Source organism: Otolemur garnettii, unplaced genomic scaffold, assembly GCF_000181295.1.
Source record: "Otolemur garnettii isolate 467f Iridium unplaced genomic scaffold, OtoGar3 scaffold00033, whole genome shotgun sequence".
Lineage (NCBI taxonomy): Eukaryota > Metazoa > Chordata > Mammalia > Primates > Galagidae > Otolemur > Otolemur garnettii.
The window spans coordinates 12,381,648-12,394,022 of record NW_003852428.1 but is presented as its reverse complement, the minus strand read 5'-3'; the positions used below and the strand labels follow the sequence as shown (position 1 = coordinate 12,394,022).

Sequence of the window (12,375 nt, the reverse complement as noted above, 5' to 3'; positions counted from 1 at the left end):
TGAAAAAGTTATTTTGACCTCTGTGTGAGAATTGCATTGGTTTTTCCATCGTTTCCATGTCCTGCCACAATATCATGCCAACAAAACAGACAAGGACTTCCAGCAAAGAGCTTATTGTGAGTTTCACAAACAGAAAACCTACTTGTCACAAGAAACGTAAGTGCACAGGAAAAATGGATTCTACGTTTCCCTTGAAAGATACTGAGAGACAACTCTGGGCCTTAGGCTTGCCCCGTTGGTTAGGGCAGGCATTTCTGGAGGGCTTGTTGAACAGAGGCCGAGTTTCTCAAATCCCTCAAGGCCAGCAGTCGCCTGGTGGTCTACACAGTATATCCCTGGCAGGCTCGGGGCTAGGACTCTGGGAGTCCTGCTGACCACAGTCCAAGATCCCGTGCCCCCCTTTGTCCTGGGCCACAGATGGCCCTATTTTTACCTGGTGGCCGAGAACAGAAGGCCTAGCAACCAAAGATTACCACCACCCCACCTTAGTCCTGCCCCGGGCTAGACAGAAATCACTGAGGCGAGTTAGGCGAGTTTGTCCCTAATTTGTAAAGTTTAAGTTGTAATCACCCGGTGTGCCTCCAGGATTGTCCCTCCCTTTGTTTCCCTTCTTCTGATTGTTAATGATTACTTGAGGCACCCTACCTTGAATAACTCAGATTAAGTTTATGCACTATACTGTTGACTTGAATGATTGATAATTTTTGATTGGTAAAGAGACATAGGGGAGAACGGCCCTATTGCACTTGCTGGCTTCTCTGAGATGCTGCTGGCTCTGTGTTCACCCCTCACAGGCCCATGGGTTATTCACCTGAGATAACTGCCTCTGAGTTTTTTCTCATGTCAGCTGCCCTCAGTGCAGACCCTGACAAAGGTTGTCTGGGGACCCAGGCCCCCACAGACAGCAAGAAATGCAATCTCGTCAACTGTTTGAAGGAGACAACAGCCATGGTCTTCAAAAATCTCCTCAAGTAGTGTAAAACACATTGTGATATTTAGAACTTGGATATTCGAGAGAGTGATGACATTCAGTTAAATCAGAGCCTTCAGAGAGACGAGCTCTTAGACACATCTGTTTTGAAGTCAATTTCATCAACTGCACAAAGCTTTGATGAGTTAAGCTTTGGAGCTCTTTATAGGTTACAAGGGGTCATGTATGATGCTCTCTGATCCCTCTATCCAGTCCTTAATGTAGAGAGGACCATAAAATGTTGATATCCACATTTTATTGACTAGGAAATCGAAGCCCAGAAGATCAACGCAATTTGCTTCAGTTTCAGATATTCACTGTCACACCCCAGACTCTGGTTAGAGAACTGTAATGTACAGACTACATTATGACTCATTTATCAAAACTATTCTGTCAGCAAAAGAACTATTACATGGCACCCACATCATCTGCAGCTTCAGTTACCATTTAAAGACTGATGATGCCCAAGTCCACACCTGCAGGAAAACCCACAGGCTAGATTTCACTCACTTGGCTAGCCCACAAGCACCCCAGATTCAACACGTTCAAAGCAGATGCACCCTACAGGCTCCTCATGGCACGACCACTCACCTGGCTGGCAAAGACAGATGTTACAAAGAAATTGTTGGAGGAAACTCTCTGACACGGCCAGACTTCATTCATTCCATTAGCCTCTCTCCATGGCCTTGGCATTTATGAATTTTAGCAGATGGCATCCTCTGTCTTCTCTGCTCCACTTCTCTGCTCCACACCAGGATACTTACATACTGTGTCCCCTCAATATTTTGGAGGGACTATGTATGTGTCACTTGATGGGCATGCCATATGTCCACTGAAATGGACCTGAAACTTTAAGAAGAGTCACAGATTTAGAGAAAAAGTACAAGAGGAGTGGAGAGAGCTCCCATATACCCACACACTCCCCCCCCCATTATTAACGTCTAACATTGGTGGTTTCTTTGCCACAATTAACAGGCAAATGCTAATTATTAATAACTGAAGTTTATTTTATTCAGATTTCCTTTTTTTCTAAAGTGAATTTATTTCAGGTTAATGTTGAGGGTATAAACAAGCAGGTCAAAATATTTGATTTTGTTAGGTAGAGTCCCTCTTGTGGATTTGTCCCACACACAAAAGGTGTGCAAGCACCCCAACCCCCTGCCCATTTAGTGAGAGCATCCCAACCCTCTCCCTGTCCCCCCAGCTTGAATTGAAATGAGTTTTCTCCCATATGGGCATGCATTAGGTCGTCTGCTGGCTGCGCATTAGTCTTGAGTATGTGCCAATGTGCGTGTCATTGTGGACTTGCAGTATTTATCTTATACTTTGGGTTACGGTCTAAAACTTCATTTTGTTGCTCATATGTTCAGCTTTGGCTACTGAGAGCTCTTTCATCTGGAAAAATTCTTTTATTTGTTTAACACAGACACATATATAACCTACATATATAAAATTCATGAATACAAGTTTGATTTTTATGCAATTTGGGGAAATAGCATATGCTATGTAATTTAGATGCTTAGGACTCGACTTTAGTGAGCACTAACATTGGGCTCTCTGTTCCTTTCTCTCTCCTTTCCCCCTCCTTTTCTTATTTTAACAGTTATAAAAATATATAACACTTACTCATCCTCATGTTGCACCTAACTAATCCGCACAGCTAGCCTGGCAGGATAATGAAGGATTTTTATCTCTATCTCACAGATGAGAAGCTGAGACACAGAATCACTAAATGAAAAGTCCCAAGGCTTTGCGTGCCACACTAGGGAAATCAAACCCACCCCTGCTTCATCCCGGGCCTGCCCAGCCCTCCCACCGAGGGCTGGCTCACCTTGCCTTTCACTTGACTGTGAGGGTGAGACTGGCGAGCAACATGTGCCCTTGGCAAAGGCTGGAGCTCTGTGAAAGGTACAAGCAGTGGTGCTCGGGCCGCAGCCAAGAGGTTCAGGGCAGGTTTATTGAAAGGGGAGGATGACCTGCCTGGTCAATGCAAAGGTGGTGTCTGCACCTGGAGGCAGTTGGAGACCCACCCACCCCCGGCTTTTATGTGGGGCGGTAGGGCGGTTGCAAATTTCACAGCTTTCCAGGAAGGTTAGAGCCCTTTATCCACAACTTCCAGGTGGTTAGCCAGATCCTTTGTGTCTTTGACTTAGGAGGAGAGGCGGAGGAGGAGAAAGGGTTCACGTGTGGCTGTTAAGCCCCACACTCTGGAGCAAAGGTTAGCCAGGGTGTTCGGGAATCCGTAGTTCCTCAGGTGTGTTTTGCCTCCTTCAGCATTAGAGCCTAGCAGAGCAGGAAATTTCAGCTGCTTCTCAGGATCAACTGGCGTTCTGAATTCCCAGTGCCCCCGAGAAGCTTCACAAACAAGCTGCTTATTTTTGCCCTGATCCCACAAGACTTTTGTTTAACATCTAGTTCCCTGTTAGTTTTAACCTTCCTTTCAAAACAAACCAGGTTCATTTTTGTTCGGAGAAGTTAAGCCCTATTAAGCCACTGTTCAACATGACAGGAGATGAGATTTCCAGCTCCCAGTGCCGCATTAGGCAGGGAGCGAAGAGGAGAGAAAAGGAAGCAGGCACACACCTGGTAAAACAGACAGGGCCTGGGTTCTATTTCGGGCTCTGCCCATAATGAGCTTTCTGATCTCAGGTCACCTCCGGGCTCTCCCTGGACGTCAGTCTCTCAATCTATAAAATGCAAAGGTTGAGGAAATCACAGCCGCCTTTCAAACCTTGTCATTCAACTTTTCACAGGGATGATTTCATTTGATACATACATAATTGAGTAAAAGTTTCACTAACCACACTCTGATTTTTTTAACTTTTAAAAATGAGTTATATATTTTTTAATTGACAAATTAAAATTATATATGTTTAGGGCATATGACACGATGGTTTGATAGGTGTATACGTCGTGAAATGGGTAAATTGAGCTAATTAACATATGGTTACCATTTTTATGTGTTGATACTCTGAGATTTGAATTGATACTCTGAGATGTCCTATTGCAAATCATTTATTTTATTTATTTTAACACAGGTTGTTTGGGACCTTGTACAATCAGTTTTATAAGCCACTAATAGAGAACAGTCTAAAAGTCACGTGGTGAGATGGTATCCGAGACATCACCCAGCATTCAACTGTCACACTTCTAAATCAGGCCTGGATGAGATTCTGACTGTCAGAGCCACTGGGTACATCCTATCATTGCCCTGGATTTTGTCCTGACTCTGCAGTAACCCTATGACCTTGAGCAAGAAGCTCAACTTTCTGAGCCACAGTAATGTTATTGCTAAAAACAGTATGTTGTCAGAAATACATTGGATAATGCTAGTATGCTAGTAGCAATACCTAACATTCCATGCAAAATATATGGTATTATTATTGATCCTGCAATCCCATTACTAGGCACCTACCTAGAGGGAAAAAAAATCCTTTTTTCATAAGGATATTTGCACTAGACTGTTTATCGCAGCTCAATTAACAATCGCAAAAACATGGAAACAACCTAAATGCCCACCAACCTAGGAATGGATTAACAAGCTGTGGTATACGTATAGCATGGAATACTATTCAACCATTAAAAAAGATGGAGACTTCACATCTTTTGTATTAATCTGGATGGAGGTGGAACACATTCTTCTTAGTAAAATATCACAAGAACAGAGAAGCAAGAATCTAATGTGCTCAATTCTAATATGAAGACAGTAGATGAGTTAATATAAGGTGGGGGGCAGGGGAATAAGGGAGCGGGTAAAGGGGAGGGGGGAGGGGGTCATGGTTTATGGCACACCTCTTAGGAGTGGGACACAATTATAAGAGGGACTTTACCTAACAAATGCAATCAGTGTGATCTAATCCTTTGTACCCTCAATGAGTCCCAAACAATAAAAAAACTAAAAAAAAAAGATGAAGACTCCAATAAAGAGCAAAGAGTTATCTACAGGGTCTGAGGCTTTTCCATGGGGAAAGAAGAGGAGCAGTGCAGATGGCAGTGCAGGTGGGGTCCTGGGTGGCTGGGTGAGTCTCTGATGCACCTTCGGGCATAGTTATCTCTCAATGTCAACTGGCCATATCTCAAAATGCCTTAGGTGATGTGAGTGCTGAGAGAGAGTCAGAGCCTAGATATTCTCAACCATGTACAGTTAGTTGCTGTCAGATTACAATGATAGTATTATATAATTTATCATATAATTGTAATAAATTAGAGAAATTTAGACTAAAATGAACAACAGACTCCCTTTCAAATACTCTTTTACTTTGTCCAGAAATATTTCTTACTGTATCTTCACTCGGTACTAGCCTCTACTTATCTGTTCCCAATGCCCACCTCCCTGACTCAAGCCCCTTCAGTAAACAGCCCATCTCCAGGCTCTTCAGCCCTCCAGGACTGTTTTCTAGTAAAGGAATGGGCTGATCGAACCACAGCAAGCAGACTCACTTGTCAGCAGGTGTCATCATTAAAGTGGAGTCTTCTAGGAGGAAAGGGAATTATTTCTACCCTTTGAAACATAGCAGGTACAAGGGAAAATTCAAATTAAAAACAAGAAACCAAATTTTCCCTATTGAGTATAAGAAAAGAGAATCCTCCTCCCTCCTTTTTCTTAGGCCAATTACTTTAGAAAACTTGTAATTGTGAATTCTTTTTCTATCTCTCTAAAATATATGTAAATCATTTTTAAAGGCTAAATAGGCTTCATGCTAGTGTGAAGATTCAAAATGTCTTTCTCCAGGACCTGGGCACCATCCGATTGAAATACAATCATAAAGAAGACAGCATCCCTATCTTCCAGTGTCTGTGGGAGAGCAGGTGCCCTAACTTAGACAGGCACCTCACTTCAAGCTGCAAGGACACCTCCTGCCATAAAGATATGAAAAGTTTATCTGTCCTTTGGATAAAGCCAGCTAGCTAACACAGATGGTCACTCTGATTACAAGGTAAATTTCAGATGAACTACGTATGACAAATTGTACTGTCTGGTCCTGCTACTATAAGGACAAGTTACTATTATTTATCTTGAGAACATGCACACATAATGGGTTGCATCTGCTTGTCTATTTAAAAGGCGGGGATCTTCTTTTGTTTTTGCACTCTCTTTAGCAGATTTCCCACGATGTATGTCACATTCTAGTTTAATATTATTCAGTAATAAAACTGTTTTCTTTCTTTCCTACCTTCATGGAGAGCTTTTCTGGATTGATAAATATGTGAGTGGTCTTGGATTTCCATAAAAATACCATAGACTGGGCAGCTTAAATGACACACAGTTATTACATACAATTCTGAAGGCTGGGAAGTTCAAGGTCAAGGTTCCAACAGATTTGGTGGCTGGTGAAGGCTCTCTTCCTAGGTTGCAGACAGCAGCCTTCTGGTTGTATGCCCAGAGAGCAGTGAGAGAGGGAGCTCTGATCTCTATTCCTTTTCTAACAAGGACACTAATCCCACCAGGAGGGCCTTACCCTCAGGACTCCATCTAACCCTAATAACCTCCCAAAGGCCCCACCTCCACATACTATGTCCTTGGGAAGAAGAGCTTCAGCATAAGAATTTTGGAAGGATCCAAGCATTAGGTTCATAACAAGAGAGAATTTTGTGTTAATTGTATTTTCTCAACACAGTCCCTCCTGCAGCCTCCACCACATCAGTCTGGAAGTGGGTGTGGGTGCAAAGCAGGCTGGGAGTTCTTATTCCCCCATCCCACATAAAACACTCTGAGGCAGGGTCAGGACAGGTAGAGATGAAGTTCTTCATGACTAGAAGCTAAAAGCCCATGTTCTCACTAGTGATATCTTTCAAAAGCAAGAGAAGCCAATCAAGAAGGAAATCGAGGTTCAAATACCCCAGAAGAGAATTTTAAAAGGAATTCCCACATCTCCATATCAAAAGTGGACAAAGCTGTCATAGGTCGGGTCACTCTGAGGGCCTGAGAGAGAGATTGGAATCCACAGGAGAAGGGGGGAAGTTCGGCAACAGTGTGGTCACACTGGAGACAGATTCTAGTTTGATTCCCTAGAAAGAATCCGGAGCACAAATCATAACACAAACTAATGACACCTCGAAGCAGAGGAGCTCCCCTCTGCATCCCCACATCCATCAGTCAATCCTTCTTACAAAGCTGTGATTGTGGGGATGTAGCTTCCTGGTCAAGGTGACCTGTGTCAGCTGAGAGCAATTTCCCAGAAAAGAGGTCACCCCTGCACCATTAGCAGCCAGCTCTGTAGCAGTTAGGGAGCAGGTGCACAGCCCAACTTCTGAGCTGCTACAAATGACCAGGGAAATGGCTGTGGAAAATAAACAAGTGCAGTAAATTGGCAGCCTGCTATAATGAGCCAAAATCACACGTGAGGACATGACCCTGGTTTTAAGGAAAAGGCTGCAGGACCCCTTGGAGAACTTTAATTCTATTCAGCCACTTCTAAGCATATGAAAAGAACCCTCTCTTCTCTCCTCCCCTTTCCAATCTTCTTTATCTGGTGGGGGAGGGTGGGTGTGTGTGTGTGTGTGTGTGTGACAGTTGAGCAGCGCACATTTGAGGATTTCTGACACTGCTTAGAGATCCCCTGAGCTCTTTTCCCAAAGTCTTGTGACTAGTATGAATGGAATTTCTAATCCCAGACCTGGTGATTCCAAGGTCCACATGGTAACCTTGGTACAGTTTAGAGACCTGGGTTCTCTTCTTGCTCAGTATGGACTTGGAAAATTACTAAATATCTCTGGCCCTCAATTAATTCATCTGAAATGAGATACACTAACACAAGCCTTCCTGCTTTAGAGGACCAAGCAAGCTTGGGCCCAGGAGGTTGAGGTCTTAGCGATCTATAATAATACCTCTGCACTCTAGTCTGGGCAACAGAGTGAGAGTTAGTATCAAAAGAAAAAAAATGTACAGAGGATCAAGCCACATAGCAGATATGAAAGTATTTGGAAAGGTCTAAAGCACAGTAGAAATGTAAACATATAATTACCCTGATTATTAAGAGGATAAAAATCAGGAGGAACACCTGTTGGATGGAAAATTTATTAACACGCTGAAACTATGGCAGGGTGAAGAATTTTGGGGGAAGGCTTTCCTGGCTTCCCAACCACCAGGGAACTGCAGAGGATGCCCTGACAACTCAACAAGCTCCTAGAGAAGCAGCTTCCAAAGGACTTGTGAGTGTGTGATTCACAGAAAGGCCTGCCTATCTGCCAAGATTCAGGCTATTACCTGGTGACAGTTTTTTACAGGGATATTTTACATCTGAGACCTGGCAAGTGGTTTCTGGCAGCACCCTTATATATTTTATAGTTTTTATTGTATTTCTGAGACAGCAATGATGAATGGCCTCTAGAAAGAATCCCATTCTCACATGAAAAGAAGAGAAAGAATAAAAAGTAAGCAGCTTTATGGCCACAGGAATGTTTGACGTCTGACCAGCACTGTTACATGTGGAGAGATGGGTAATTTTTCAAGAATGGCAATACTGATTGCATTAGCCTTGAAACACTGGTCTCTTTGGGTTGTAAATTTCTGCAATCTCTTGAGGCAAGACTATTTGGAAGAACAGAGGAGAGAGGGTTGCAAAGGGGTGATGGAGGGAAATAATCCTTGTCTCAGAAGTAGAAAGGAAGCCCTCCTCTGAAACTTAAACCTTAGACAATCTCACGACAAAATACCACTAATCTCTACTGGTCTCCTGAATGAAATGCATACATTTGTTAGGTAGAAATTCAAAAACTACCACCCCTCATCAAGAAAACAAATATAATTAGAAAAGTTTAAAATAAGAATGTGTTTGCTCCTTTTACCAATGGGAAAAAAGAATCCTGAAGAATTAGGTAACTTAAAAATGATGGAAATACAGGATTTTAGTGTTGAGGAATCCTTAGATAGCCGTGTGTCGATGAGTGCTTATAATTCAGGAACGCCCTGAGACAAAAATCCCAGTTTTCTGTGATAAGGATCCAAATTTCCAGAGTCACTGAGAAAGCGCTCTGCAGACAGTGAGGTGTGATATTATACGAACATATGTGTATATGGAGAATTAGCCACAGTGATTTCGTGTATGGATAACTGCAGAGGAGACAAGTAAAACGAGGTAAAGCCACTGGGATGGGGAAAACAATGAAATAAATGAGCTCCTCATGTTAGAAATTTAAAAAATCAAGAGCTCAATACAGTCTACTTGAGCTGTAGGAGTGAGGAGGTTTCCCTTCTGCCCTCTGAAGCCCTGCTGAAAATGAACAGACAATGGACAGATTAATAGGAAAAAGGGCATAAAGTTGATTTAACATGCATCAGCGTGTGGCAGTGAAGAAAAATGATTAGCCAATAACTCAGTCAAGTCCAGATGCTTATATATTCTTCCTCATGGAGGAAGGGGATATGGAGAAATTTGAGGGTTAGCAAATGATTTTTAGGGGGAATGAATGGGCCCAAGCCTCAGACAATGGTTAGGAAGTGAGTCTCTTTGGGAATTGAATGGAACCAGAGGCGAAATAAACAATTTCCAAATTCAGCAAAATGTCTATGAAAAAAAACCGTCTTATTTAGTAAATTATTTGCACTTCTGGTGCTCTTTATTTTTAAGCAAATCTTTTAGAATATTGATATTCTGTGTGCTAAGAAAGTACATTCAAGGCAAAGAAAATTTAAGCTCAAAATATAATGTATTGTGTCCATGAAAGATGTAAATGTCTTAATGTGGGAAGAATTTTTGGATCTTGACCATGACCAAAAACTGTAGTGTAAAATACTAAAGTTTATCTGGGCTGTAGGTGTGGTGTTTAATTTGCAATCTCTTCCTCTGAGATATGAGTTTTTATCTTCTCTGGTTAATGTCTTCCATTCAATTTCCAAAGAAAGTCACTTCCTAAGTATTGTCTGAGCATTGGGCCCATTCATTCCCCCTAAAAATCAAGGGAGAGCGAGAGAAGGAGAAGGGAGGAGGGAGGACAATTGGCGGGAATCTCACCTAATGGGCACAATGTGAGGGTGTTCAGCTTGCTCCTGGGTGAAGGGCTCAACCACAACTTGAACTTTACCTTAGGACTAAAAACAATGTTACCTAAAAATGTGTACCCTCATATCAGAAATTTAAAAAAAAACAATATTGGGGGTTTTGTTTTCTGAGCCCCCTCACTACTAATATTACTGAAAAAACTAATCTTATATTGCTTTATGTGTGAAAAAATCCACAATTTAGTTGATGAATAAATTTTAGAAACTCAGTATTCCACTTAACACAAACTGGTTCGTAAAAGTTAATTATCAAAATGTCAAAAACATGTTAATTGATCTGTAGTAACATAAAACATAAAATAAAAGAATCACCTGCATTTCAATAGTCACTCACAAAAAGGGTTAAATCTCGGAAACCACAGCTGAAAAACACCATTTTTGTTTTAACAGTTTAGGTCACCAGGACTGCTGCTCAGGCCCTCCGCATTTCAGACCTGCAAACTCCGCTTTCTCCCACAGTGATTTTTCTTTTTAGTGAACTATATATACCCTTCAGTTTGCTTTGTCTGATATTTGCTCTGACTGTTATCTACTTCATTCCTGCCCTCTTCTTTACACTTTTTTTTAATTTGGTGCTTGGTGAAGGAGTCGGATTGACAGCCCCAGAGACCAAAATCCTGTTTACTCAGAGAAAAAATAAAGAGAGAAAGCCCTGTGCCTGAGAGCTCCCTGACCTGTGGAGTGCTCTAGCCTTACTGCTAAGCCCTGGCACTCAGACAACTTCCCTAGAGTCTTGGTGACCTGGAAGGGAAGGCACAGTGCTGCCTTCCCGAGATCTACCTAATTCTTGGCATTTAATGTGGGTGGTAAATGAAATCTGCAAGGAGATATAGAACCTCTGCATCTCCCAGCTGTCCCATTTCTTACCCCCAATTGCAGTGGACTTGGAATAGCTCAGGTATTACATTTTCAAAAACTCCTAGGTATGTGTGTGCATGTGTGTGTATAGACATATACTTGCACACATACGTGCAGGTGTCTATGTACCTTTAGTGAATTCTCTGTCTTTCCACATATTCAATAACCCAATAACCTTGTTATATTGCAGGTTTTAATTTGAATGGTTTAATATAAGACCCCAAATTCTTCATTTCTAATAAGTTCTTGGGTGGTATTGATGCTATGGCAACTGCTATGTGTCCTGGAGAAAACAGAGGTATGTTACACCCAATCACAGACATTTTTCTCTCTCAATTATTTCTAGAGTTGGTTCTACAACAGAAATTAGGATGTTACTGTGATCCGTAAGCCACTAAATGCCTCCGGGGTAAATAAACATTGTTACCTTCTTTGTTAGTTCAGTTCATCATGGTGACAAACATTGATGGAATAAGGAAATCAGGAAGAAATAAGGAAGAATCTGCATTTTCCTAATGAACTTTCTATTGTGTATAAAGCACTGGACCAGCAGTACTTGGCCCATCTTTAGAGCCTAGGAAACGTGTACCTCACCATTATCTTCAAACTTAGGTTAGAAACCTGTTGAGGAGTTTACAACTAAAAAGAATCATTTATTAACCTACCTTTAGCTGGAGATGAGACTAAATTTCATCCTCTAAACAATGTGTCTTTTTGTCTTCTTTAATCATATTGGTTACTTTTAACATGCTACCATTTTGACTAACAATGAATAATATGACATTTTTTTTAAGTAGCTAAAAGCAACTTTTGTACTCTAACTAAATGTTAATTTTTTTTCTTTTACCTTAAGAGAATTCAGTGCCCAGACTACTCACCTATCCTCCAGGCAGAATCTTAAGGCACTTCTGTAAGGTTCACGTGGCAAGATCTATTATTAGCATCCCTCATGAAAATTTTAATTTTTTTCTTCATAATGGTTGGCCATAACTGTAAGTTGGACCCAAACAGAACTATTTAGTGAATTTCCAAGGAACTCCTTTTCCAAAGTGGTATAAAAACACACACATAGAAATAGAATATTGAGGAGAGAAACTTTTATAGGTAAAGACTTTTTTAGGGTTGGAAGTTGGGAGTTTCTGAGTGGAGAATTATGAAAGGATATCCAAGTACACAAACATCTTTTGGAAAACAATCAATGTGATAGAGACAACTGCCCCCCCATGAGCACCAGAATCCCTTATACATATCTACACAGCAAGAAAACAAAACTAAAATGTAAGCAAACTTTCTACAGGAAGAGATTTCACATCATTTTCCTTTTTTTAATGTTTTTACTTACTCTTAGTTTTTTTAACCCCACATCATGTTCAAGGCCTGATCAATAAGATATGTATAGGCAAAATGCCTGTATGCCTCTGGCCAAAAAAAGCCGTTTGAGAGAGAGCAGTGAAAAGACTTTGTGTAGGCACACTTGTGAGAAACGGAGGCAGAATCCCATGTGGCCAGATTAGTTACAGGCCTAACATGACCAAGGCTTTGGCTG

The 12,375-nt window shown here is 41.4% G+C and overlaps 1 long non-coding RNA gene across 1 annotated transcript; it reads right to left on the bottom strand.

The window, feature by feature from the left end:
- Positions 1-1,712: 1,712 nt before the first annotated feature.
- On the bottom strand, positions 1,713-12,115 carry LOC111725208. Its single transcript, XR_002773330.1, has 3 exons — positions 11,708-12,115; positions 3,554-3,657; positions 1,713-1,819 (listed from the first exon to the last, which is right to left on the bottom strand). It is a non-coding gene; the product is annotated as an uncharacterized LOC111725208 (long non-coding RNA).
- Positions 12,116-12,375: the final 260 nt, after the last annotated feature.